The 26,091-nt window shown below is 43.0% G+C and overlaps 1 protein-coding gene and 1 pseudogene across 1 annotated transcript in view; both read right to left on the bottom strand.

Moving 5' to 3' along the window:
- Window positions 1–26,091, bottom strand: part of LOC122800225 (ubiquitin carboxyl-terminal hydrolase 36-like) — a 1,786,736-nt gene that overhangs the window by 1,143,930 nt on the left and 616,715 nt on the right. The window lies entirely within an intron of this gene.
- LOC122800632 lies at window positions 1,693–1,811 on the bottom strand (annotated as a pseudogene).

Here is a 26,091-nt window from a genome sequence, read left to right as displayed (position 1 = left end):
CTAACCTAGCGCAATCTAACCTCCGTTTTATAGTGCGCTTATTAAACCTAGCACAAAACCGACACCCGACTACGTCGTGCTCCGACCCAAACAAGGAATACAAAGCGGTGGTAATCCCTATGCGGTATCTGTTTCCCACAAGAAATACAATTATTCACTTTTTCTGACATCCGTAAGTAACTGAGGCAAGAAAAACAAAAATATTCCCCAACGGGGTACTTAGCCCAACTTGGTATCGGTCTGAAACTCCGAAAACAAAAAATTTCAGAACGCCGAATGGCACTTGCAACTCTGCTTCTGCATCGGACCATGCGGCAAAAAAGACTGAGGATATGACGTCGGTCATGCGCCTTTATACCCTGATGCTCTGATGTCAGATCTAGGCGCCCATGACCGACGTCAGCCTAATACTTTGGTATTCGGGCCGACCGAGGACAGCGGACTACCCATAAGTAAGGACTGCAGCAATGTGAGATGAAGAACATCGAGAAATCCTCTGGAGGGGAGGCAGAGGGAGTTGATTCCTCAGCATCAGAGTCCTCGTAGGCCTGGAAGGATTCTTCTAGGGTATCAGAATGCTCAGAATCCCCAGAGGATTCATCTGAAGAGAGGTTGTCAGCCTGCTCAGTTCTGGGCCTTTTCTCTGCAGGTGGCTGAGAATCTCTGTCTGGATGAGGTTGAGACCCCCTGATAAGAGAAATAAGATCTGCAGCAAGAGACATGATCTGTTTATGAGAAGAAGGGGCCTGAGCAGCAGGTTTAGGATGGGCCTTGGCCTGGCAGGCGGCCTTAGCACGTGCAAAGGCCTTGATGGACATGGATACAGGAGGCCTAGCAGCCCCACGTGCAGGAGTAACCTTGTCTACAGAAATGGTGTCGGGTAGATCCAGAACTTCGGTTTCCGGAGGAAAATCCACAACCGGCACCGGAGAGATCTCCGAGACCGAAGGTCGTGTTAACGCTGTGTCGTCGGCTGGAGCAGTTGAATTACCGCTTCTGAAGGGACCGAAGCACTAGCGGAGGGTTTAGGAGTTGCATCGGTGGTGGACGCGGGCCGAGGATGTCGGTCCCGGTCCTTTCGTTTTTTGGCAGATTGAGTAGTTGGTTGATCCGACGGCATGATATACGCAAAAGATTCACCGAAAAAGTCTTCAGCGAATTCTGCCCGGCGCCTGAGAGTGCGCTTATTAAAGCAAGCACAGGCAGCACAGGCCGAGATGTCGTGGTCTGGGCCCAGGCAAGGAAGGCAGTAAGAATGGAAGTCCTTATGAGGTATTTGTTTACCACAAGACAAACAATTATTAACTTTCTCAATTTGTTCTGACATCGGCTGAGGCAAGAAAAAATGTTCCCCAACGGGGTACTTAGCTTTTAGATGACTTCGGTACTGAAAACACAGGAGCTGACCGACCGGCACTTGCGAACTGTTTCTGCTTCGGGCACTGCGCGGCAAGAAAGACTGAAGAAGATGGCGTAGGCTGATGCCTTTATACTCCAGCCATTGTGACGTCAGAGAGGAGGCGACACCAGCCGACGCCGGACCCAGACTTTGGAATTCGGCCGACCGAGGGCTGCCTGAGGCAGGACAACCCATATGTTATGACTGCAGTTGCATTCTTGAAGGACATCAGCAGAAGGTCTAGGCGAGTCCATTTGCAGAAGTTCCTAATACCTCTTCTGAACCTCAGACACCCTTTACAGCACCTGGTACACCCAGGTGGTTCCCCATCCAAGTACTAACCAGGCCCAACCCTACTTAGCTTCTGACATCAGATGAGATTGGGTGCATTCAGGGTGGTATGGCCATAGGATGAACAAGCAAATGAAGTGAGTGTTCATACAGACAACAGAAGGTGTTCTGACTGGCACCAAAGAAGTTCTGAGGACGGTAAGTCTGGATGTCATCTTTATTCCCGATGTTGTACATGGGGATCATACTTGTGATGTACTTTGTACCCTTAGCAACCTAAAGGCTTTGGTATACTGGCCGGACATCGGGCCGCCCTTGGCAAGGGATCCCTATTGCAAGGAATACTGCAAACAGTGAAATAGAATGACATGCAATGTTACAAGAGACACATTTGGAAAGAAATGAGCATCTGAATTTGATAAAGGTTTTCAGGGTAGGTCTTCTACAGAATATCAGGAAAAATGGAAAATAAGGGTACTTACATTAATTGCCAGAGGAGCTCCATTAGTGAAAGAACACAGGAAAAAAAGATAATGGCAGATTTGTAGTAATAAGGGTCTATTGACAAGTGATGAAGATTGCGCTGGCATGTATTTATATTCCACCTAAAACTGCTATTTTGGGAGAAATAAGCAACTTTCGGCAGGAATAATACTTACAGGTGGGGACCAGAATTTGATTTGCACAGTGAGGATGTGTCAGGGGTCTAGAAGGTAAAATATAACAAAAGGGAGTAGATTTCTGAAGAAATTTACTAAAACAAAAAGGCAGGATAATGAAGTTAAGATGAGATACTAGCTCTTCCCTGCCTATCTGTTAAAAAAAAAAGAAAGTACTCCAGAAGTTATAGTTACTGAGTGGAATAAAATGAAAGTGGATTTCAAAAAAATAAGACAGAAATAAAAGAAAAAGAAATATGGTTAAGGAATAATAAGAATTATTTACAGGGGATGGCAAAGGTTAAAGTATTACAAAATAAGGTGAATCTCACAGAACAAGAGAAGCAACTAAAGGGAAAATAAGGGAGTACCCGGATAACATGTGTGAGTTTATAAAGACTGCTGTTAAGCAAGTGTTTTTTTGATAACTCCAGAGCACAAAAACTTTTGGCACAACAACTTTGTAAACGGAAAGTAGATAGGGTTGTTGCCAAATTTAGGGAGCCCATAACAAGAAAAATAACTAGAAATGTAGTAGAGGTATTAGAGACATTTCAAAGATGTTATAAAAATTTGTATAAAGCAGAGAAGTGAATAAATAAAAACAAAGCATGAATGGAAATAATTATGGAAGACTTAAATATGCTAAGGTTAGAGGTAGATGGGACTCAACAACTAACATTTAAAATAGGAGGAGATTAGATAAAAATGGTGATGCATAACCAATCTACAGGAAAGTCTCCAGGAACAGAAGCTATTCTGGTGGAAGTTTGGATGTTAGGAGGGAAGAAACTGATAAAAATCTGGAAGGTTTGTTCAACAGTACTTTAAAAGGAGGGGAGACACCAACATTCTGGAAAAAAAAAAAAAAGCTGTGGTAATACCTAAAGATGGTGAAGTTCCATCTGGCCCAGCTTCACATAGTCCTATCTCAATTGTAGACCACAATTATAAAGTGTTTCTCTCTCTGATGGCTAAAAGAATGGCAAAAGTGATACTAAAATTGATAGATATTGACCAATGTAGTTTTGTGGAGGGGAGGCAAACATTTGACAACATTAACAGAACAACGATGTTCCAGAAGAAAGAAGAATATAATGAAATATTGTTGTTATTGGTGGGTCTTGAATCAGAAAAAGCATTCCACAGAGTAAGATGTGATTTAATGAGGTGGGCAATGGAAGTATTTACAATACTTGATACAATAAGGTTAATTAGAAGGTTATATGAGGGATAGGAGGAAAAATCAAAGTGAGTGTGTTTCTCTCTGATAACTTTCGTTCTGTGAAAGTAAAATCCGATTTGTCTATGCACGTCCAATAAATGGAGCATGTATTCACCTCTGTTAGAAAAATTTGGCGAGAGGATGGCATAATGGTTAAGGTGTTTACCTTGCAGACACAAGGTGCAGGGTTTGATTCTCACATGGGGTAATTGGCTACGCTTAAAATGTCCCACAAAGGCAGTTAGCCTAGTACTAACCTATGAACTAAGGTCATGAACCATAACGTTCCATGCTAGTTGTCTTCTTCTCGCCTTCTTCTTGCTGGATGGGTTCGGAGCCGACCTCGGCTCCGACTCGGCCACTCTAAAAGCTTGAGAGTTGGTTCCACCGGCTCGAGGCTCCCCTTATATCCCACAATGCTAGGCAAGAGTTACCTCAGATCTCGTTTGTAAGCTAACCCCAGCTTATAATAGTAACAGAATAACTCTAAACAGAGTCCACCTCTAACAACAGGGAGAAAGAAGGGTGACCTACATCCTGATTCAGGAAATATGCAAGCAGCATATGCCTAAGAAAAGAGGTGGTAGAAAGAGAGGTCACAATCACAACTCCTCTAGGTCTGTCCAGGCCAGGGGGAAGGAGGGTGGGGCCTAGAAGAAGAAGAAGAAGACAACTAACATGGAACGTTATGGTAAGAACATAACTTCTATATGTTAAGTTGTCTATCTCGCCTTCATTCTTGCTGGATGGGACCGCCCCTAGCACCTTGTCCGGGTGGCCTAACGGAACAGACTCCTGAGGACAGTGGAACCAAAGTTAGCTCTATGCCTAGAAGCTAAATCCAACTTATAATGAGAAATGAAAGTGTGAGGAGTAGCCCAAGTAGCCGCTGCACAAATTGTGTCAATAGGCAGTCTGTCTTGGAAGGCTAAGGAAGTAGCCAAAGCTCTGGTAGAATGGGCCTTAGGTTTATTAGGCAGCTTTTGGTGTCTAATCTCATAAACAAGGGTAATCAGAGATGTAAGCCATCTAGATAATGATACCTTTGAAACTGAAAGTCCCTTTCTGCCTTCTGCATAGGAGACAAACAGTTGGTCAGATCTTCTGAATTGTTTTGTTCTATCCAAATAGTACCTCAACTGACGATGAACATCTAGCCAGTGTAATTTTTGTTCAGACCTATTGGAATATTCTGGAAAAAGACAGGGAGGTCAATGCTTTGATTTAGATTTGATGTCGAGACTACCTTAGGCAAAAAGGACGGGTTGGTTCGTAAGGATACCCTGTCCTTATGGAACAATAGATAAGGAGGTCGACAGCTGAGTGCATGAAGTTCTGAGACTCTTCTAGCTGAAGTAATAGCTACCAGAAAGAGAGTCTTCCATGATAGCAATTTTAAAGAACAGGAGGCTGCAGGTTCGAAAGGGGGTAGAATCAAAGAAGTAAGAACTAAATTTAGGTCCCAAGGAGAAGGAGGATTTCTTATAGGAGGTCTGAGAAGAAAAACTCCTTTCAAAAAGGCTTTGCAAAGCTTGTGGGACATTAAGGCAGACTCAGAAATACCCACATGAAAGTTAGAGATAGCTGCCAATTGAACTTTAAGAGTAGAAGGGGATGAACCTGCATGGAAGAGTTCAGCTAGAAAATCAAGGACTATTTGGATGGAGGCAGTGAAAGGATCTATGTCCTTTCCTTGAGCCCAATATGTGAAACGTTTCCACTTACTTAAATAAATCTTCCTAGTGGAAGATTTATGGGAAGCTATCAAAATATCTCGAACAGAGTGAGATAATTGAGGAAGCCTGGCTAAAGTTGGAACTGGAGGAACCAAGCAGTGAGGTTCAGAGAGGGGAGGGAGCGATGTAACTGACCCGATTGATGGATCAAAAGGTCTGGAACTAGGTCCAGATGCCAAGGTCGCTCCAGTAGAAATTGATGTAGAAAGGGGAACCACACCTGTCGAGGCCAGTAAGGAGCAATGAGGATCAACGAGGCCTTCTGAGCGATAGCTTTCTGTATCACTTGAGAGATTAGTGGGAAGGGAGGAAATGCATACAGAAGTCCCCGGGGCCAAACTTGGACTAGAGCATCTCTGCTGGGTTGGCCTGGTAAAGGGAATAGGGTGAAATAATGTCTGCACTTGCTGTTTTGGGGAGTAGCAAAAAGATCGCAGCAAGGCTGACCCCACTTGAGAAAAATCTCTCTCACAACAGAGTCTTTCAGAGACCACTCGTGAGGCATGAGGATAGCTCTGCTCAATTTGTCCGCAATTTGATTGGACTTCCCGGGGATGTGCGTTGCTATCAGAAAACGCTGAGAAGAAATCGCCCATTGCCACAATCTGAGTGCTTCTCGACACAGGGGATAGGACCTGGTTCCGCCTTGTTTGTTGATGTACCACACTACAGACATATTGTCTGTCTGGATTGCAATCGTTCCCAAGGGGAGAGAGTCTTGAAGGGCTTGCAACGCTAAAAGCACTGCTCTCATCTCCAGAACATTTATGTGCAAGTGGCATTCGTCTGGTTGCCATGTGCCCTGGACCGTCCTGCCCTGATAATGCCCCCCCACCCGATCAGGGAGGCGTCCGTTGTCAGAGTAGCAACCGGAGGGGGAGGAACAAAGGGTCTTCCCAACCAGAGCTGAGGGGAAGACATCCACCACATGAGATGATTTCTGCACGCCTGCGTGATCATAATGGTGTGGGACATTGGAAGTTGCTGGTATGACCATTGTGTAAAGAGCATCCATTGAAGGATTCGCATGTGGAATCTGGCTAATGGAAGCAGAGGTATGGCAGCCACCATAATTCCCAACACTTTCAGAACTAACCTGGCTTTGATTCTGTTGTTGTTGAAAAGGAGTGAGACCAGTCTGTGTATGTCTGTTATTCTCTGATCTGTTAGCCTCGAGACATGTCTACTGTGTCTAGATTTGCGCCTATGTAGGTAATAGTACGACAAGGCGACAAAACAGACTTTTCGCAATTTATTGAAATGCCTAACTTTTGACAAATGCGAAAAGTGTAATCCCTGGCCATCAGAAGGAGATGCTTGGTGGGAGCTGTGAGGAGCCAGTCGTCCAAATATGGAAACACCTGGAATCCTTGTCGTCTCAGGTGAGAAGCTACCACTGCCATGCATTTGGTAAACACCCAGGGGGCAGTCGTGACACCAAAGGGGAGGACCCTGAATGGAAAATGACTGGTTCCCAGCCTGAAGCGGAGGAATCTTCTGGAGCGTCTGTTCATTGTTATGTGATAGTACGCATCCTGAAGGTCTATAGAGCACATCCAGTTTCCTTTTCCCAATAGGGGAAGGATGGACTGCAGCGTGACCATCCGAAATCTTGTTTTCTTGACTGATCTGTTCAAGATACAGAGATCCAAAATTGGTCTCCAGTCCCCTGTTTTCTTTGGAACTAAAAAGAACCTTGAGTAGATTCCGGATCCTTGCTGGTCTGCTGGAACTGGCTGAATTGCTCTTTTTGCAAGCAGCTTTGAAATTTCCAAAACCGCTAGATCCCTTTGTGCGGGTGGAACATCTGGGAGGGATTTTTGATTGTTTGAATGCGAAGAAAGGGGATAGAATAGCCTTCGAAATGACGGACTGTACCCATTTGTCTTGAGTCAGGGATAGCCAGGCTTTTGGGTACAGTGACAACCTTCCCCCGACTGCCTCCGAAGGTGGGCAGCCGGGCAACACCTCAGGGATGCTGAAAGGGCTTATCAGAGAAGGCTTCTCAATTGCCCTGGTTCTGCGGAGCCCCCTGCCTCGAGGCGACGTCTACCATTGTTATTCCCGCCTCTGCCTCTGGCGGGGTAACGACTTTGTGCGTCAGGCGAAGTCTCTTGATTTTGTTTACGGAACCACATTTTCCCACTTTTCTGGCCTTTGGGGTAAGGCCTAGAAGGAGTAGAAAACGGACTCCGACGGCAGAAAGAGTCTTGCCATCAGTCTCGCACCTAGTCAAGGTTTCTTTCACTTGAGGACCAAAGAGAGATGATCCATCAAACGGGGAGTTAGTGAAAGACGTCTTGAAGGGGTCCGCAAAATTGCATAGCCGCATCCAGGCATGCCTACGTAAGGCCACACCTGTCCCTGCGGACCTACTCGCTCCATCAGCCGCATAAGAAAGTAGGCGCATGGAGGAGTTGGCTATGGAGTTAAGGGTAGCCAGCTGAGTGTTCATTTTATCTTGAAACCCTGCAGCTGTAGGATCCTTCAACATGTCACTCGCTTCTTTAATCAAGTCCCTTTGAAGACGAGTGAAATGGCACAGGTAGTTCAGCGAACGCATAGTAAATGTCGCTGACGAAAACATCCGCTTCCCGTACCTGTCCATGGACCTAGATTCCTTGTTAGGTGGATGGACAGGTACTGAAGGATCAGCAAGTTCCTTCTTAGTGGCTGCAGCTACCACCATAGCATCCACAGAAACTCCTTTTGTCAAGAACTGCTTGTCTGCTGGTGCCGTTATGAATTTGGAGGGTCTCCTGGGAGTGGGGTCCACTGAATCAGGAGCCGTTCATGCCTTTTTAGCAACCACCTGCATGAGGGGGTCAAAGGGGGGGGACACCCAGGAGGTGGAAGGGCGAGAGCCAAACGCCTCAAGATATACAGATTCATCCTCCGAAGGGTTAAGGGCTGGCCAATTTCCCTCTGCTTCAGGATCTCTAGAATGTCTGCAAAGAGACATCTTCAGAAGGGGAACGGGGAACCCTCGGAATCATCTAAATCTGTATCAGATGTGATTGACTCAGGTGAGTCAATGTGTTTCCTCTTACACTTCCTCTTCCGAGGGGGCTCTTCTGCCAAGTCAGGAGAGGCCTCGGAAGAGGATGAGATCCCCACAGGGGGTTCCTGAGGAGCTGGCTCTCTGCGGTCCGGGATGAGGGAGTGAGTCGACTTGACCTGAGGCACCGTAGAGGGAGGGGCTTACGGTACCGACTGTGGGGTAGAGCCAGGCTCTAACACACTCCGCATGACCTCGAAAGCACCCCTGTCAGGCAAAGCCAGAGGTCCCCGCTCCGAGAAGCTGAGAACCCCCCTCAGCACCGACAGTGATGGCTCCGAGGCCGATGTCGGAGCCGAACTCACCAGCGCCGAAGCTCCGAGAGGAAGAGCGGGGTCGGACAAGGGTCCGATGCCACTCACCCCCTCGGAGCCGACGAGGGAAGTCCGGCGCCGAGATTCTTCCAAGGAAGAAATCGGAGCCGACGACGGAGCCGAAGACAATTGTATCGGCTCCGACGCTATCACAGTCTCGGTTCCGACACGACCCAGCTCCGAGCTCAAGAGAGTCGAAGGAGGAATATATTGATGGACGGGGGCAGACATCGACTGATGAGTCGGGCTCTGAAGCATCTGGGCCAGTGCCTCGGACTTAAGAAGTCGACTCACTACCCTCTGAAGGTCATGATCCGACAGCCTGATGACCTAGAGGAGTGAGATCTTTGGCTCCGTTCAGACAGCAGGGGAGATCCTGGAGCCGAATGAACGGAGCCAAGGGATGGTGACCTGGACCTCTTCCTAGTTGTCGGCTCCGAAGGTCTGGTCGGAGCCGACACGGGAATTTCTAATACCTCGGCTCCAGCCGGAGCCGAGGGAACCACAGAAACTGTGGACTGAGACTCATCGGCTCCAGCCGGAGTCGATGTAGGCAGAGGTTTAGAAGCTTTAGGTCTCGGTTCAGTTGTCAGAGCCGAAGACCTAGATGCCTTGGAGGGCTTCCCTGAAGACACAGTAAGGGAATCCTCTGGCTTCAGTAAGCCTCTTAAAATTAACTTATTTTTTCTTTCCTGCAGGACCCTGGGGCTGAAGCCATGGCAAGCAGCACAGGAGTCCTGCAGGTGCAAAGGTCCCAGACAGTAGACACAAGAAGTGTGAGCGTCTGTCAGAGACATTTTCTGACAGCACGCATCACACTTCTTGAATCCGGAGACCTTTGCTTCTTTAGACATCTCAAAAGTGTAATCACACACACAGTCACAAACACACTGATTACACCCTGTCTAGTTTAACTTAAAATAAAACAACTAGCTAAGTTTTAAATTAAGAAAAAAAATAACACACACACACTCCACTAAGGGAAAGAAAAAGGCCTGTAGGCCCAGGGAAGAACTTAAAGTTCTTGTGGGGAAAAAACAGGAATTTTTAAGAAAGGGGATAAGAATTCCTCTAAACTAAGGGAAATAAGTATAAATATTAAAAATAAAGGGGTTTTAATACACTAACTTTCCAAGAAAGTCACTTACCAAGAACCGGTAGAAAACCAACACCTCGATCGCTGTAGCGGCAAACGAGATCTGAGGTAACTCTCACCTAGCATTGTGGGATATAAGGGGAGCCTCGAGCCGGTGGAACCAACTCTCGAGCTTTTAGAGTGGCCGAGTCGGTGCCGAGGTCGGCTCCGAACCCATCCAGCAAGAATGAAGGCGAGATAGACAACTTAACATTAATAGTTATGTACTTACCATAAGTTGGTATCTGTGTTATCCTCTTTCATTATTCATCACGACTGGGTCTTGGACCTGATGTCAGATCCGATCTGGCAACTTTACAGAGCAGATTCAAGGCTCAAGCTCCTCCCACTCCCATACATGCATACAAATATTTCAAGCATGGGCATTAATGCCCTTCTAGCTTGCCAATACACCAAAACACTTGCTCCCATAAGAAATGCCCAAGCTGCTCTTAAAAATACTAAACCAGTACTTGCTTTAAGATAATTTGGTAGTCTGTTCCATGCATCAGCTACTCTGTCAGAGAACCAATTAGTACACTTCTCATTCCTATAGAATCTTCTACCTAGGTTCTCTGATGATTCTCAAGTACTTTTTGATAACCCCAAATATTCCCAGAAGTAGTCTCTAAATGCCCTATATACCTGAATAAGATCTCCTCTTAGATATATGTAAGAGACACTGTACAAGTTCAGATATTTTAGTCTTTCGTAACACCTTAAATTTTCACATCCATGGATGCCCTTGGTATATTTCTGTTGTACTCTTTCCAATCTACTCATGCTTGTTTTCTTATAGGGTTTCCATATTGTTATTCCATACTCAAGTTTGGATCTAATGTAACTAACAAACAATGACTTCATTATTTTTGATTTCCTAGACTTTATAAATCTTTTTATACAACCTATAACTATCATTAACCAACTGGATGACATGATTAGAAAAACTGTAGCTGAATCTACCCATATACCCAAGTCCTTAATCGAGTCTTCAGATTCAATCACTGTGTGCTGTATTAAATACTTTCAATTTATGTCTCCCAAATCTCATATGCTTAGTTTTTGATGCATTTATCAGCATATTACTCTCCTGTGCCCAAATGGTCAATTTAGTCAAGTTAGTTTGCAGACATGCCTTATGTGTAACACATGCAATCAGTTTACCCAATTTCAGGTCGGCTGCATATAGACTGTAGAACACCTCAGATGAAAAAGTTAGGTCTGAAAGATGCAATCTAAACAGGTAAGGGCCTAGGACAGAGCCTTGTAGGACACCCAGACTGTAACCAAGTATTTCACCTGTCCAGTTGCTGTACAATACTTGCCATGTCCTATCTAAGCCATGCCACTATCCATCTCATCAAGAGTACATCAATACCTAGTAGTACTAATTTATTGATCAGTGTTTTGTGTATGACCCTGTCAAATGCTGAAGTTAAATCTATATAAATTACATCACAGCACAATTTTTCATTCCTAGCTATTATATTGTTATAAAACATCATGTTACAGGTCATAATAGATCATTTCAACACATGCATGTTGATACATGGTTTCAAGTCCCAACCTAACTTATCCAATATTACATTCTCCATTATGTTTCCACAACATGAAAGTAGACTTAAGGGTCTATATAACTCTGGGTTAGTCCTACTCCCCTTTCCCTTAAAGACAGGCTTAATAAGCGCATGTCTCTAATCCTGATGTATCTCCCCATATTTATATGGCCTAGTGAATAATAGATTCAATGGTAGTGTAAGTTCTTGGTGAAGTGTTCTCGGGTCATTGTTACCAATTCAATCTCCTTCCTGTGCTTTGTTTGGATCAAGTTTGCACAGCTCTTTTTCAATAAAATCTAATTTGATTCCAATATCTGGAGTTACCTGGATGTTACTCAGAACAATTTATCACCCTTTTTGTGGAGCCAACTGTTTTGCATAAGATTCTGTAAATATATCTGTAATGTGTTGTGAATTTTATAATATGCACACAGTTTATCAATTTGTGTATCTTTACTCCTTCCACATCTTATGCATCTATAAAAAGGTTTCCTATTATGCTCAGTATCTTTATATAAACTTTCTTCAAATTGTTCTTGATCTTGTCTCACACTATGCTTAATCTGTTTGTCCAGCTTGTTTACTTCAGTTTTCAAAGCTGTAGTTTGACATCTCTTCCATTTCTTATATTTTTGTCTCTCATCTTAATCAGATATATTGCTCTTATGGAAATATATCCCCTGATATTGTATGCCTAGATCCTGATGTTAAAGATTTTTTTTTTTGCACTCAGTTTCTCTTTCAAAACTTTCCACATTCCATCTGCAGCTTTTCCACTGAACACCTCACTCCATTTAGTTTTACATAGTGACTGTTTTGCTTCCATATAATCTGCAATTAACCTTCTGTGCATTGGCTTAGATTTCAGTATGGCAGAATTATCTAGCAATAAATTAAACTTTATAACCCCATCATCACTGCACAACAATGGTGGTAAAACTTGACATGAAGTGACAGTAATTTCTTTAGAAACAAAAACAATGTCTAGTATGTTCTGTCCACTGGCAGTTTTTTTTTTTTACAATCTGAAGTAATTGTTTTTCCTGAATATACGTTGCGAATAATTTCCTTACTAACACTGTTGAATCAATATTATTCCAGTCTGTTTCTGGTAAATCTAAGTCCCCAGCTAGTATTATTCTTCCCTCCTGTGTTTCATGTAAGAAATGTATGAAGTCCTCTAGGCCATCTGCACTTGACTTTGGTGGTCTATACATTCCAACAATTGTTATATGCTCCAGGGTTGTCTTTATTACATGTTCAGTGATAACGCCAACACTATAGACTGTGTAACTGTGTCAATAATCACAGGTCTCATAATTATCTTTAATCACTATCATTAACACCTCCTCCTGATTTTTTGTTAAAATATCTTACAGTAAAAAGATTTATACCCTGACAGAACTGGTTCACAGTCATTGTTCTTTAACCATGTTTCACAAACAATATTATCATCAATCTTGTGGGAACGTAGTACATTTTCCAATTAAAAAAAAAAAAAAAACTTTCCTAGCATTAACAACCATCAGAGATGCATCAAATTTTGCTGTGAACTGTTAAATTTTCGACCTTACAAAAATCCTGCCTAGTGTTTGTCAAATACTGCAAAATATCTGCTGCAAAAATTTTCTTCCCTGATCTTGACAAATGCACACCATTCTGTCACCCAAAACTAGGCTTGGATACTCTACACATTTCCATTTTTTAAAACTGTTGTTTTATATATTAATGACTAGACTGATGAACTAAATAATTTTATGCATAGAACAAATAGAACACATTTAGGAAATGATGCATCTATTTTCTGCAAAGATTATTCAACCCCTATGAAACAAGGCGATTCCCCTGACAACTTTGGAATCCTGGATGTAAGTATTCAGCAATTTGAGGATCCAGTTTGTTTAGAAGGAAGCAAAAAAAAAGAAAGAAAGGAAGACGTTCACAACAAATAAGGAAGAAAAAGAAACCGATTAATGACTGTAAAGGAAACAGAATACGCAGTAAAAAGGACACTGCTTTGTTATGTAACACACAGGTTACAGGGAATGATGATATTTTTTATATATCAGAGAACCTTCAGTCTACAGAAAAAGGCATAACTTTTCCAATGGAGAAGGTAGAAAAAAAAGAGGCAAGGAGATGGTGAAAAGGAAGAAATCAAAACTGAACATTTAAGGATTGAAGAACATTACTGTAAGAAAAAAAGAAGAAAAGGACAGATGTTGACTACAAGGCTCAAGCTGTGGATTTACAATACCAGCTGGATGAGAATTTAATACACAATGAAAACAGTGGGATTAATATGACTAATAGTGATGAAGATTTATCCTTCTTAACAATTGATAGAGCAGATATTACTGCATTAGAAGATGAAGATTCTTCAGAGCTGGTCAGCAAATATATTCTTGTAATTGGAGAGTCAATTATTGAAGGAACTGATACTTATATTTGCAGAGATGAGCAGTGAATAGTTTTGCTTGCCAGGAGCAAAAATAGAAGATGTGAGAGAAGCCTTGGAATAACTTAATGTAAGGAAGTATAGACCTGTTTTTATTCATGTTGGTACAAATCATATCACCCCGCAAAGATTCTCTGACTGTTAGTAGGGAACTGACAGCCCTCTTAGTATAGGTTGTACTGGTGGTAGGACGTATTTTTCACAAATCATCTATAAAAAGAATAGTCAGCTCACTATGAATGAAAAGATGTTTTTGGGTAAATACCTACATGGAAAAAATGTCCTGTTCTCAAAGCAATGCCAGTTGTACAAGTGCAATCAAGTCTAGGTTTACTTCTAACAATGGTAAGCAAATCATCCATCTTTTGACAAGAGGAACACAGATCACCAGTGTTATCAAATGTTACCTTTAAATATGCAAAGCATTTATTACACTGTACAAGATATTTGTGTATTAGCAAATCGTTAATTGTATACTCAAGTAAGGAATCCATATTCAGCTTCAAATTAATAAAATATTGTAAAAGAAAAGAATAATTAAAATCCGTAACCACAGAATTCAAAGAGAACTTAAATCAACTTGTATGACAAAAATCACATTAGCAACATACAACTAAATAATCAAGTACAGTAAAGTTGTTCTGACCATACAAGTTCTGGGGGTGCAGGAGGGCTTGCACCCCTCACTGTCTATAGTTTAGGTTTGTGCATTTGTGTTCTGGGAGAAAGTGTGTGTATGTGTGGTATATGTTGAGTGCAGTTTTCGGTAGTTTGAATTTCACGGTTTTGATGTTACGGTATTTTAGTGTTTTGGGTATTTGGTCTCGGGATTTTTGCGTCGGTAGTTCAGGTTTTTGGGATTTAGTAGTGGCTCCCTAACTAGACATAGGAAATAGCAGCATTAGAACCACCAGAGGTGGAAGCTCAAGGGCCAAAACCCCAGCCTCTCCAGAATTACCAAAAACATGGAAGGGGGAAAGGAGGGCAGGATATGATGAATAATGAAATAGGATAACACAGATACCAAGTTATGGTAAGTACATAACTATTGATCTGATGTTATCCATTTCACTATTCATCACGACTGGGTCAGAATCACAACCTACAAAGAACCCTGGGTGGCCCTAAGGAAGGATGTGCCTGAGCAATGCTAACCAAACGACGCTCCGCCTCTGGAGACCATATCCAATTTATAATGAGCAACAAAATTGTGAAGGGTGGACCAAGTGGCCACAGCACATATCTCATCTAAGGATATCCTGGCAGCAAAGGCCGAAGAAGTAGCCACTGATCGAAGAGAATGTGCCATTGCTATCTTCCACATAGAGTAAACCAGGTAAATACAACTAGAGATCCATTTAGAAATTGTTAACTTTGAGACCGCTTGGCCACACCTGTTCAAAGAAAAGGCCACAAATAACTGATCAGACTTCCTAAAAGTTTTAGTCTGATGTAAACAGAATCTAAGCTGCCAATGTACATTCAAGGCATTGAGGAAATATAAGCCTTTATTAGAGTGATTAGGGAAGAAAACAGGCAACTAGATGTTCTGGTTAAAATTTCTTTCAGTACCAACTTTAGGCATAAAGGAGGGGTTAGTTCGTAGTCACCCTGACCTTATGAAAAATAATATATGATGGTTTAGACGATAAAGCCTGCAATTCAGAAACCCACACTCTTGGCCGAGGTAACAGCAAACAGAAAAGCAGTTTTCCATGAAAGCTATTTTTGAGAGACTGCAGCGTCAATGTGAGATCCCAAGAAGAAGCGGGATCTTTGACTGGAGGCCTGAGAAGAAAGATCTCGTTCAAGAAGGCCTCATAACCTCGAGGAAAAGGTGGGCCCAGTATGGAGTATTGATATGAAAATTAGAAATGGCCAACTGCAATCTAACAGTAGAGAATCTGGTCTCCTCCTGAAATAGGGATGTCAAGAAAAGAAAAATATCTGGAATAGTGAGCTGAAAAGGGGTCAAATTTCATTCTGCTGCCCAAAAGGAAAAAGGTTTCTACTTACTATGGTAGATCTTTTGAGAAGAAGGCCTCTGCAAGGCCAGAATCCTTTTCCTGACAAAGAGAAGCCAGCCTGGACTGCTTTACTACAACTGAAAGTGGAGAAACCATGCGGTCAAGTGAAGTGACTGAAGATTGGGCAGTTATTTCGATGGACGAGACGAGACCCAAGGAAAGATGAGACCTGAGGAAGGAGAACCACACCAGACGAGGCCAGAAGGGAGCAATGACTATCATGGAACTCCTCAGTCTGAAGGCTTTCTGAAGCAATTTCGTGATTAGAGGAAGGGGAGGGTAAGCATAGAAGAGCCCCAGGTGCCAATCGTGTCCAAAAGCGTCCCTTGGGGACTGCCATTTTGGGGGAATCAGGGCAATGTACCTGCTGCATTTGTTGTTCAATGGGTAAGCAAACAGATTGCAGCAAAGTTGGATGCAACAAGCAAAAATCTGAGACGCCACTGGCAGATTGAGGGACCACTCATTCGGAGTCTGGATGGATCTGCTGAGCTTGCCTGACAAAACGCTGGACTCCCCAGGTATATGCGTTGCAAAAACAAAGAGAATTGTAGAGATCACCCATTCCCACACTCTCATGGCATCTCTGCACAATGGGTAAGATAGTGTTCCCCCTTGCTTGTTGATATACCAGACAACTGACATGTCTGTATGAATTGCCAACATTCTCAGAGGAAGGCAATCCTGAAAGGCTTGCAACAAGAGGACTGCCCTCATCTTCAGGACATTTTGTGTCATTTAGTCTCCGTAGAGGACCACATGCCTTGGACAGTCCTGCCTTGAAAATGATCCCCCACCTTAACAGGGAAGCATCCCTGGTCACTGTGGTAAGAGAAAACTGCCTGCCCTGAGGAAATCCTCTGATTGAAGCCACCACTGCAGGTGCAGTTTGCAAATGGGAGTCAAAGGAATTGGCAGAAATTGGATGACTGGGAATAGACCACTGCACCACCAGCGTCGACTGAAGCACCCGCATGTGGTATCTGACTAGAGGAATAAGGAGAACAGCCGCTGACATGAACTCCACTGCTCTCAGAATGAGGTGTGCCTGTGTCGAGGGAAGCGCCATGAGGATCCTGACCTGCTGCCTGATCAAGTCCATTCTGTGTGGAGGCAAGGCTGCAATCTCTGTGACTGTGTTGCGATGAGTCCCAATGAACTCCAGGCTCTACACCAGAGAAAGCTTTGACTTTGTCAAGTTGACAGTACTCTAGCCTTTCGAAAGTGTGTAAGAGCTACTGAGTGACAGCAACCAATCTATGCCACGTGGGAGCTGTGAGGAGCCAATCATCCAAGTATGGAAAGACCTGAAAATCCTGAAGCCTCAGATGAGTCACCGCTACAACTGCCAAGTATTTGGTAAACGCCCTGGGGCCTATGGTGAGTCCAAATGCTAGAGCTCTGAACTGAAAATGATCGGCTCCGATGTGGAAGCGCAGGTGCCTCCTTGAGCACTTGCCTATCTTGATATGATAGTACGCATCCTGGAGGTCTATGGGGTACATCCACACATCCTTCTACAGTAGGGGCAAGCTGGACTGAACAGTGACCATCCGGAACTTTGACTTCTTGACCAAGTTCAATTTGCTGAGGTCCAAAATTGGACACAGGTCCTCTTGTCTTTTATGGCACCAAAAAGTGGTAAGTTCCAGATCCTCTCTGTCCTGTCAGGACCTCCTGGGTGGCTCTTTTTTCTAGAAGCACCATAACGTCTCATTGGACCAGTTCTCTCTGACTGGGTAGCACATCTGGGAGAACCCTCTCGGGAATTGGGGGGATGGGTAAAGGGAATGTAATAACCCCTGGATATAATCTTGAGCACCCACTGATCATTTATGTATGCCCAGGCATCTGGGTGCAAAGAAAAATGACCCCCAACTGCCTCAAGGGCAGTGAAAAGGCTTCTCAAAGGTTCCCTGGAGCCCTGATTTTGAGAACCCCCCCTTTGTCCCTAGGATGGTGTCTACCATTGAATCCCCTTTCCCCTGTGTCGCTCGTCAAGTCAGGATAAGGTAGACAAGTTTTTGTGGATTCTGTTCAAGCAGCTTTATTATGTACAAATACATCAGGATTAAGGCTTAATAACTTTAACTTAGATAAATTTATAAACAAACTAGCTATTACACTCATACATGCTCACTCTCTGGCTGCACTCTCAAAATGGCACTGAAGCTAGCACGTGCTTGTTATTTATATGCACATGCCGACCTTGAAATGCTTTTTAAAGATACAGCACACACACTATTCGATATCCTCCATCTTTGAGAAATAATTAATGCAATACTGATGACATTAATTAACATGCAATCAATACAAATAATTTTTTGTGATGCAATTATACAGAACTAAATACATACAAACAATTATGTCCAGGTTGCTGTGCATTTCACAGTAGGTCTGGAAATATGACCAAATCATGTAGTAACAAAAAGACAAAAAGGCACTATGTGACATAGAAATTAGAATTCAGTCTAGCAACTGGGACGGTCTCTGTTGAATGTTGAACTTTAGAAACATCAGGAACATCATCAGGAATGGAAGTAAAATTAAGACACATTCTGCAACAGGAGCATTGTATGGATTGCTCTGAGATTTAGAGTCTATCACAGGAACAATGCTGCGATATCATTTCTGGTACAGGAAGATGATGTCTGTGATTTCTCCTGTACTCCACACCCTCAGATTCCATGTAGTAGGATCTCAACCCGGTACATATACCTGTTAATTGACCAATCAGGTCAAAACCCTTCACCATTTGTATCCTTACAGTCTCTCCTTCTTTCAATGGATGAAGAAATCTGCTCCATTTATTATAGCTGGACTTCTGGAAAGAATGCTTTCTGAATAACTGGGCTCTAATTGTTCTGTTGCTCTTAGCTTTAGGCCTCAGCAAACTGGAACTAATAGGCAATGTTGTTCTGGTTTGCCTAGACAGAAGGTCTCTGAGCAGGTGATCCAAGTATATCATCACGGGGTATGTTTCTGAGAATAAGTGAATTCAAAAAGACATCAATATCACACTTTGATCTCTCAAGTAATTGCTTTGCACTCTGTGCCGCACGTTCAGCTAGTCCAATTGACTGTGGATATTCCGGACTACCAGTAACCTGTACAAAGTCCCATTCTTTTGCAAATTTCTCAAACTGACTGGTAAACTGGGTACCACTGTCAGAAATAACTTTGTGTGGACTAGCATGGATTGAGAAATGACGTTTCAACTTGGTGATAATGGCAGTGGATGTTAGATTAGGTAGTAAATCCATCTCAAACCAGTCCGAATAAGAGTCTACCAACACTAAGTAATGCTGATTATTCCACTTGAATATATCAGTGGCTACTGTTGACCAAGGTAGCTCAGGAATTTGACTTAGCTGAAGTGGTTCTTTATAGGTTCATAGATTAGTACTAAGCTAACTGCCCTTGCGAGCCATTCAAGCCTAGCCAATTATCCCTTGTGAGATTCAAATCCTGCACCTTGTGTTTGTAAGGCAAACACCTTAACCATTAGGCCACCCTCCCAAACCCATTATGCAAATGTAATTTAGTACTACTGCATACTAAACAAAAAGAAAGTACTTTATCAATGTCTTTTACTAGAGAAGGCCAAAATACTAGCTCTCATGCCCTTCTTTTGGTAGATTCGGAACCTGGGTGACCACGAAGCAAAATCTGGATATAGTCATGTTATAAAGAAGCAGGAATAATAATTTTAGGACCTTAGAAAATAATGCCAGCTTTCATCAACATCTCTGTAAGGAAAATACGTTTGCACTTCAGGTGGTACACTAGATTGCTTTGATGGCCATCCAACATTAATGTAGTGGTTGAGATTCTGCAATATAAGATCAGTCTTTGCATGATCTCTCAGCTCATCAAGTCTCATGGTAGAAAGGTTACGCACTTCCATGACGTCAAAGTCAAAATTCTCTGCATGACGCTGTTCTGTTGTACTTCTGCACGATCTGGATAAGGTATCAGGCAAATCAAGAAGTTTTCTGTTTGTACAGACCATTTTGAAGTTGTACTTTTGCAATTTGAGCATTATTCTTTGCAGTCTTGTTGGAGGTGAATGCATAGGCTTCTTTAGAATAGTAACTAGAGGTTGGTGATCAGTTTCAATCTGAACAGCTCGACCACAGATATAATCATGAAACTTTGAACATGCATATACTATTGCCAAAAGCTCTTTCTTAATTTGAGCATACTGCATTTCAGTCTGGGTAAAATTTCTAGATGCATAGGCTACTGGTCTGCACTCCTGAAGGATAACTGCACCAAGATCAAACTATGAAGCATCACAGGAGAGAGTTACTGGTTTACTGACATCATAGTATCTTAATGCAGGTGGGGTGGCAAAGTTTTGCTTAAGGTCTTCAAATGCCTTCTGGTGATGTTCCAACTAAGACCACATAACATTATTGCCCATCAGCTCTTTCAAAGGTGCTGTCAAACTCACTGAAGTCTGGTATAAACTTGCCTAAATAGTTGACCACACCAAGAAAACGTTGTAGAGCCTGAACATTATCTGGTGCTGGCTCTCAATAATGGCTGCTTGCTTGAAAGTCTAGTCACAAGCCATTGCTAGTAAATAAATGACCTACATATGTAACTTCTGGTAGTCTGAATCTGCACTTCAGAGGATGGAGCTTTAAGTTCACTTCATGTGCTCTGTCTAGAACTTTCATCAGGTTTCTGTCATGCTCTGCTTCACCATTGCCTCCAACCAATACATGTCTATTATGGCACAAGGAAAACTTGAAAATTGCTCCATATCACGCTGAAAGACTTCAGTTGCAGAATTTACTCCAAATGACATCCTGAGGAATGTATATCTGCCAAATGGTGTACTGAAAGTAGTCAGTAATGAGGATCTGCAATCAAGTATCACTTGCCAAAATGAACAAGACGTAAACAGTAGCATTTATTATAGCTGCGACTTCCTCAACTGTACACATTGGATGATGTGGTCTCTTCAATGCTTTGTTCTAATCTCTTGGGTCAATACATATTCTGATTTTGTCTGAGCCTTTTTTGTGGGCTGCTACCATGGATGACACCCATTCAGTTGGTTCTGTAATTGGACAAATTACACCTTGCTACACCAATTTTATCCAAATGAGCTTTAACTTTATTCTGCATAGCTATCGGAACTTTTCTTGCTGGTCTGACCACAGAGTCTAACTTCATAGAATACATAACTGGAAGTTTGCCCAGCTTGTCATTGAAAACATCAGCATACTCTGAAAAAAATGGCTTCACTAAAACTGGAACTAGGATATGTGCTTATATGATGAACTTCTTTGGTAAAATAAAGCAAATTCATTCTAAAACTATCTCTGAATCCCAATAATGACTGCACAGGTCTTCAGATTACATAGAATAATAAGCTGCAACAGCTCATAGCAAAATAACATGACAGCATTACTGAGCCTTTGGTTTGAATTTCTTCACCTCCATAAGCAACAAGTTTTGCACAACTAGCCACACTGAGTTGTTCATTAGTTCTCACCATAGCAAATGTGTCTGCTGACATAACATTACACTTTGCGCCAGTGTCTACTTTAAGCTCAGTGGATTTACCATTGATCTGGACAGTACAAAACACTTCAATCTTTGCCAACAAATTTATTGCATCAACCTTTTCACCAATTGCTGATACACCATCTACGGAGAAAGTAGAATTGCAGCACTCAATATGATCAACTTGCTTTTTGAGTGACCCTTCTTTATAACTGTGAGAGGTTTACTTGATTTGCAAAACTTTTGAAAACGATTCCATTTTTTACACTTGTGGCATTGTTGACCAAATGCTAAGCATTTTCTCTTTTAGACTCATGAATGGCACCACAAGTGCGACAGTTAACAATAAAGCTGAATTTGGGTTTTGCTGACTCACCCTTTTACTGCACTGAGCATGTCCTTTTCTTAGAACTTGCTGGAAAAAGTACAGTTGTGTACACCTACCATAAATGTAGATGTTCGAGTGTCTTCACTGTTGTAGTCATAACTGTAGGGTGCTCCTGCCGGCAGGCAGCCCGAGGTCGGCCAGAATCCCAAAGTCTGGGTCCAGCGTCGGCTGTACAAGCTAGTACCCTGACGTCAGTACGCTTTGGTACATAGCCCTCAGCCGACGCCATCTTCTCCAGCCTTTCTTGCCCTAGATGTCAGAAGTCCCCAACAAAACAAAAATGAATCCAACAAGGAAACACAAATACACCACAAAAAAGGAAAAGGGAGAAAAAAGAGGGGATAGGAGGGAGGGAAACCCGGACTGCAACAGTGAAGACACTCGAACATCTACATTTATGGTAGGTGTACACAACTGTACTATGTTCTTCGTGTTGCACTGTTGCAGTCATAACTGTAGGGTGGAATCCCAAAGCAGTGTAAAAGGGGAGGAGGCTTTAGATACAAGCAGGCGAGGCAAGAATACCCTGCAAGACAGCAGAGGCAAAGCCTGCCCTGGTCTTAGAAAACAGGGGGAGATTGTAGTGCTTGGAAAAAGTATGCATAGAACTCCAAGTGGCAGCTTCCAAGATATCCTTGGTAGGGACTCCTCTGAGGAAAGCTGTAGAAGTGGCAGCTGCTCTAGTAGAATGACTTCTAATGGTACCTGGAAACTGTTTCCCATGATGAGTGTAACAAAATCTGATTCCATAAGCAATCCATTTGGAAATAGTTTGTTTAGAAATAGGTTTTCCAAGAGAACTGGAGGCAAAAGAAACAAACAAGTGAGTAGACTTTCTGAACTCTTTAGTCTTGTCCAGGTAAAATCGTAACGGTCTGTGCACATCTAATGAATGCAAAATCCTTTCCCCTTTATTTTGAGGATTTGGAAAGAAAGTAGGAAGGTGAATTGTCTGATTTAAAGCCACTTTCGAAATCACCTTAGGCATGAAAGTAGGATTGGTCCTCAAGGATACTCTGTCCTGATGGAAAATAAGGTATGGTTCCACAGCCATGAGAGCTTGCAACTCTGAGACCCTTCTGGCAGAGGTCAATGCTAATAAAAGAACAGTCTTCCAAGATAAAAACTTAATATCTGAAGATGCAGCAGGCTCAAAAGGAGGCAAAGTAAGTTTTTCTAAAACATAATTAAGATCCCAGGCAGGGACAGGAGGGGTCCTGGGAGGCCGCAAATTTTTAGCCCCTCTCAAGAATTGCTTCACCAAAGGATGAGAAAAACAGGAGGATCAGAACTGAAATGCAGAAATAGCAGAAGCATGAATCTTAATGGAAGAAAAGGAAAGTCCTTTAGATAAAAGTTCCGAAAGGTAAAGCAAAATAGAAGAGAGATCAGGTACCAGAGGATCGGAGCCTCGATCCTGCATCCAAATACAAAACCTCTTCCATTTAGAGGCATAGGATTTCCTAGTGCTAGGCCGTCTAGCTTCCAAAAGAACATCCAAAACTTGTTTGGGAAGACTAGAGGAAATCAAATTCCTTTGAAGAGCCAAGCTGCCAGGCAAAGGGTCTTGAGGTTGGAATGTAGTAACTGACCCTGATGCTGGGACAAAAGCGAAGGGTTCAGAGGGAGAATCCAAGGAGGCCCCAAGAACAGGTGCTTTAAAGTTGGATACCAAAACTGTCGAGGCCAATTTGGAGCAATCAAGATGAGGAACTTGGGCTTGTCCTGTTTTATCTTCAGTAATACCCGAGGTAGTAGAGGAAGAGGAGGGAAGGCATATGCTGAAAGGCTTCTCCAGCTGAAGGACAGGGCATCCACTCTCCAAGCTGTTTTGTGGAAGGACCTGGTGCAAAAGCGAGGCAGCTGATGATTGGGATGAGATGCAAACAGATCTATCTGGGGACATCCCCAAACTGCAGTAATCCTGTTGAATAAGTTGGTGTCTAGCATCCATTCGTGAGGATCTGAAATGTTTCTGCTCAGGCTGTCTGCTAAGAGATTCTGTTCCCCTGGAATGAATTGAGCCTGGAGATGTAGATTCAAATTTAGAGCTGTGTCCCATAAAGCCATAGCTAGTCTGCAAAGGGGGTACGAATGAGAACCCCCCTGCTTGTTGAAGTACCACATGACCGTGGTGTTGTCTGTGCGAATTAGCAGAGGCCCTGGTTGCAAAAGGTTCTTGAAGGCTAGAAGGGCATTTTGAACTGCCAACATTTCCTTCAGATTGATGTGCCAGTGAAGATGGTCCTTTGTCCAGGTTCCCTGCTGGCAATTGTCTAGAAAGTGTGCCCCCCAAGCATAATCCGAGGCGTCCGTGGTTAGGATTTGAGTAGGTTGAGGAAGACGAAAAGGCTTTCCTTCGTTTAAAGTGCATACCCTGGACCACCAGAGGAACTCCCTCTGAAGGCAGGGGATCAGAGGAATCAGAATATCCAGATTGTGGTAATGCTGTGACCATACACTTTTCAGATACCATTGAAGCTTTCTCATGTGAAGCCTTGCTTGGAATCAACAGAATGCAGGAAGCCATGTAGCCCAGAGCCTGCAGGAATTTCCTTGCAGTGAGCTGAGATAGAGTTGCTAAGGTGCTGAAAGTAGAAGCCAGCTGAGTTTGTTTTTCTGGAGTGAGGAAGGCCCTTTGTAAGGTTGTATTTAAGAGGGCTCCCAAGAATACCATTTGTTGAGAAGGGATCAAATGTGACTTTTTTGTGTTCACTGAAAATCCCAGTAGGAGGAGAAGACGTTGAACAAAGTCCAGATGTTGAAGCAGAAGATCTTTGCTGTCTGCCTGAATAAGGCAGTCGTCCAAATAGGGGTAAATCTGGATCCCCTGAAATCTGCAGTAAGCCACTACTGGAGCCAGGCACTTGGTAAAGACTCTGGGAGCAGTAGATAAACCAAAGGGCAGTACAGAGAATTGAAAGTGCCTCGAACCTGCCTTGAATCTGAGGAATTTCCTGCGTTCTTGCCTGATGGGAATATGTAAATAGGCTTCCTTTAAGTCCAATGTCACCATCCAGGCGTCCTGAGAGAGCATTGGAATTAGTTGCTGCAGAGTAAGCATCTTGAATTTTGGAATTTCCAAAAAGGTGTTTAACACAGAAAGGTCCAGAATAGGTCTCCATGAGTTTTGTTTTCTGGGAACCAGAAACAGTCTTGAATAAAAACCTTTTCCCATCTCCGAGAGTGGAACAGGCTCTATGGCTCTCATGGCCAGAAGAGCATCCACTTGAGTTAAGGCCTCTGACCATTGATGTTTTGGCAGATCTGGCCAACCGTGAGCCCTTGGCAAAGTGTGAAAGTGGAATTTGTAACCTTTAAAATCACGTCCAATACCCATCTGTCCTGGGTAATATGAGTCCAATTTCTGTAAAAAAGAGACAGTTTTCCTCCGAGAGGGGCATCCAGGTGAAGGGGTCCTGTAGCCCAACCGAGAGAGTCATTGAGTTTGCTTTCTCTGAGATTGGGATCTGTCTTCTCCCCTTCTAGGTGAAGAAGCAGTCCATTGTCTAGATCTGTAAGAGGCCTGACCTTGACCACGACCTCTGGAGCGCCTATATCTTCCCCTTTGAGGCCTGCCAGACGTGGGAAAGGACCAATTTTTAGAGGGCCAATTCCTGGAAAATCTAGGAGGCTGAACTTGCAAGAAATCTTTTACAGTCTGCATAGACTTTGCCTTTTCTTCCATCTTTTTAATAACTTCCTCAGCCTTGGATCCAAAAAGAACATCATGTTGAACAGGGGCATCTAATAACTTAGCCTTAACCTGTTCAGGTAAACTTTGTTCACGAAGCCAGGCATGTTTCCTGATAACAGTACCAGAGGCTGCAGCCCTGCAAGAAGTATCCAAAGCATCAAAACCACAATGTAAACTATGCTTGTTCACTTGTTCAGTAGCATGCAAGACATCCTGAAGTTCCTTATCCTCTGCACAAGCAGGAAGGGAAGCAAGCTTTTGCTTTAAAACAGACAAAAGAAATTGCTGATACTTAAACATATGAAACTGGCAATTTAAAGCTCTTACAGACAGGGTAGCAGAAGTATATACCTTTTTTCCCCACCTGTCTAAAGCACAAGAATCCTTCTCAGAGGGAATAGGATTTTTAGAAGTAGCAACCTTAGCAGCCTTAGAGCTCTGAGAAATAGTTTCAGGATCCGCAGAAGGGTTTTTAAATAAAAATAAATGATAGTCAGGAACCCTATAAAATCTATCAGGCTTAGAAGGAGCAGGAGGCATGGAATCAGGATTCAAATTAGCCTCAGAAAAAGCATCATCTACAATGTCCAAAACAGGAGGGATAGCTAAAGGCCTATGCTGAGGA

This window comes from Protopterus annectens, chromosome 4.part0 (genome assembly GCF_019279795.1).
Source record: "Protopterus annectens isolate FY-2018-M chromosome 4.part0, PAN1.0, whole genome shotgun sequence".
NCBI lineage: Eukaryota > Metazoa > Chordata > Ceratodontiformes > Protopteridae > Protopterus > Protopterus annectens.
This window is presented reverse-complemented; position numbering and strand designations above follow the sequence as displayed.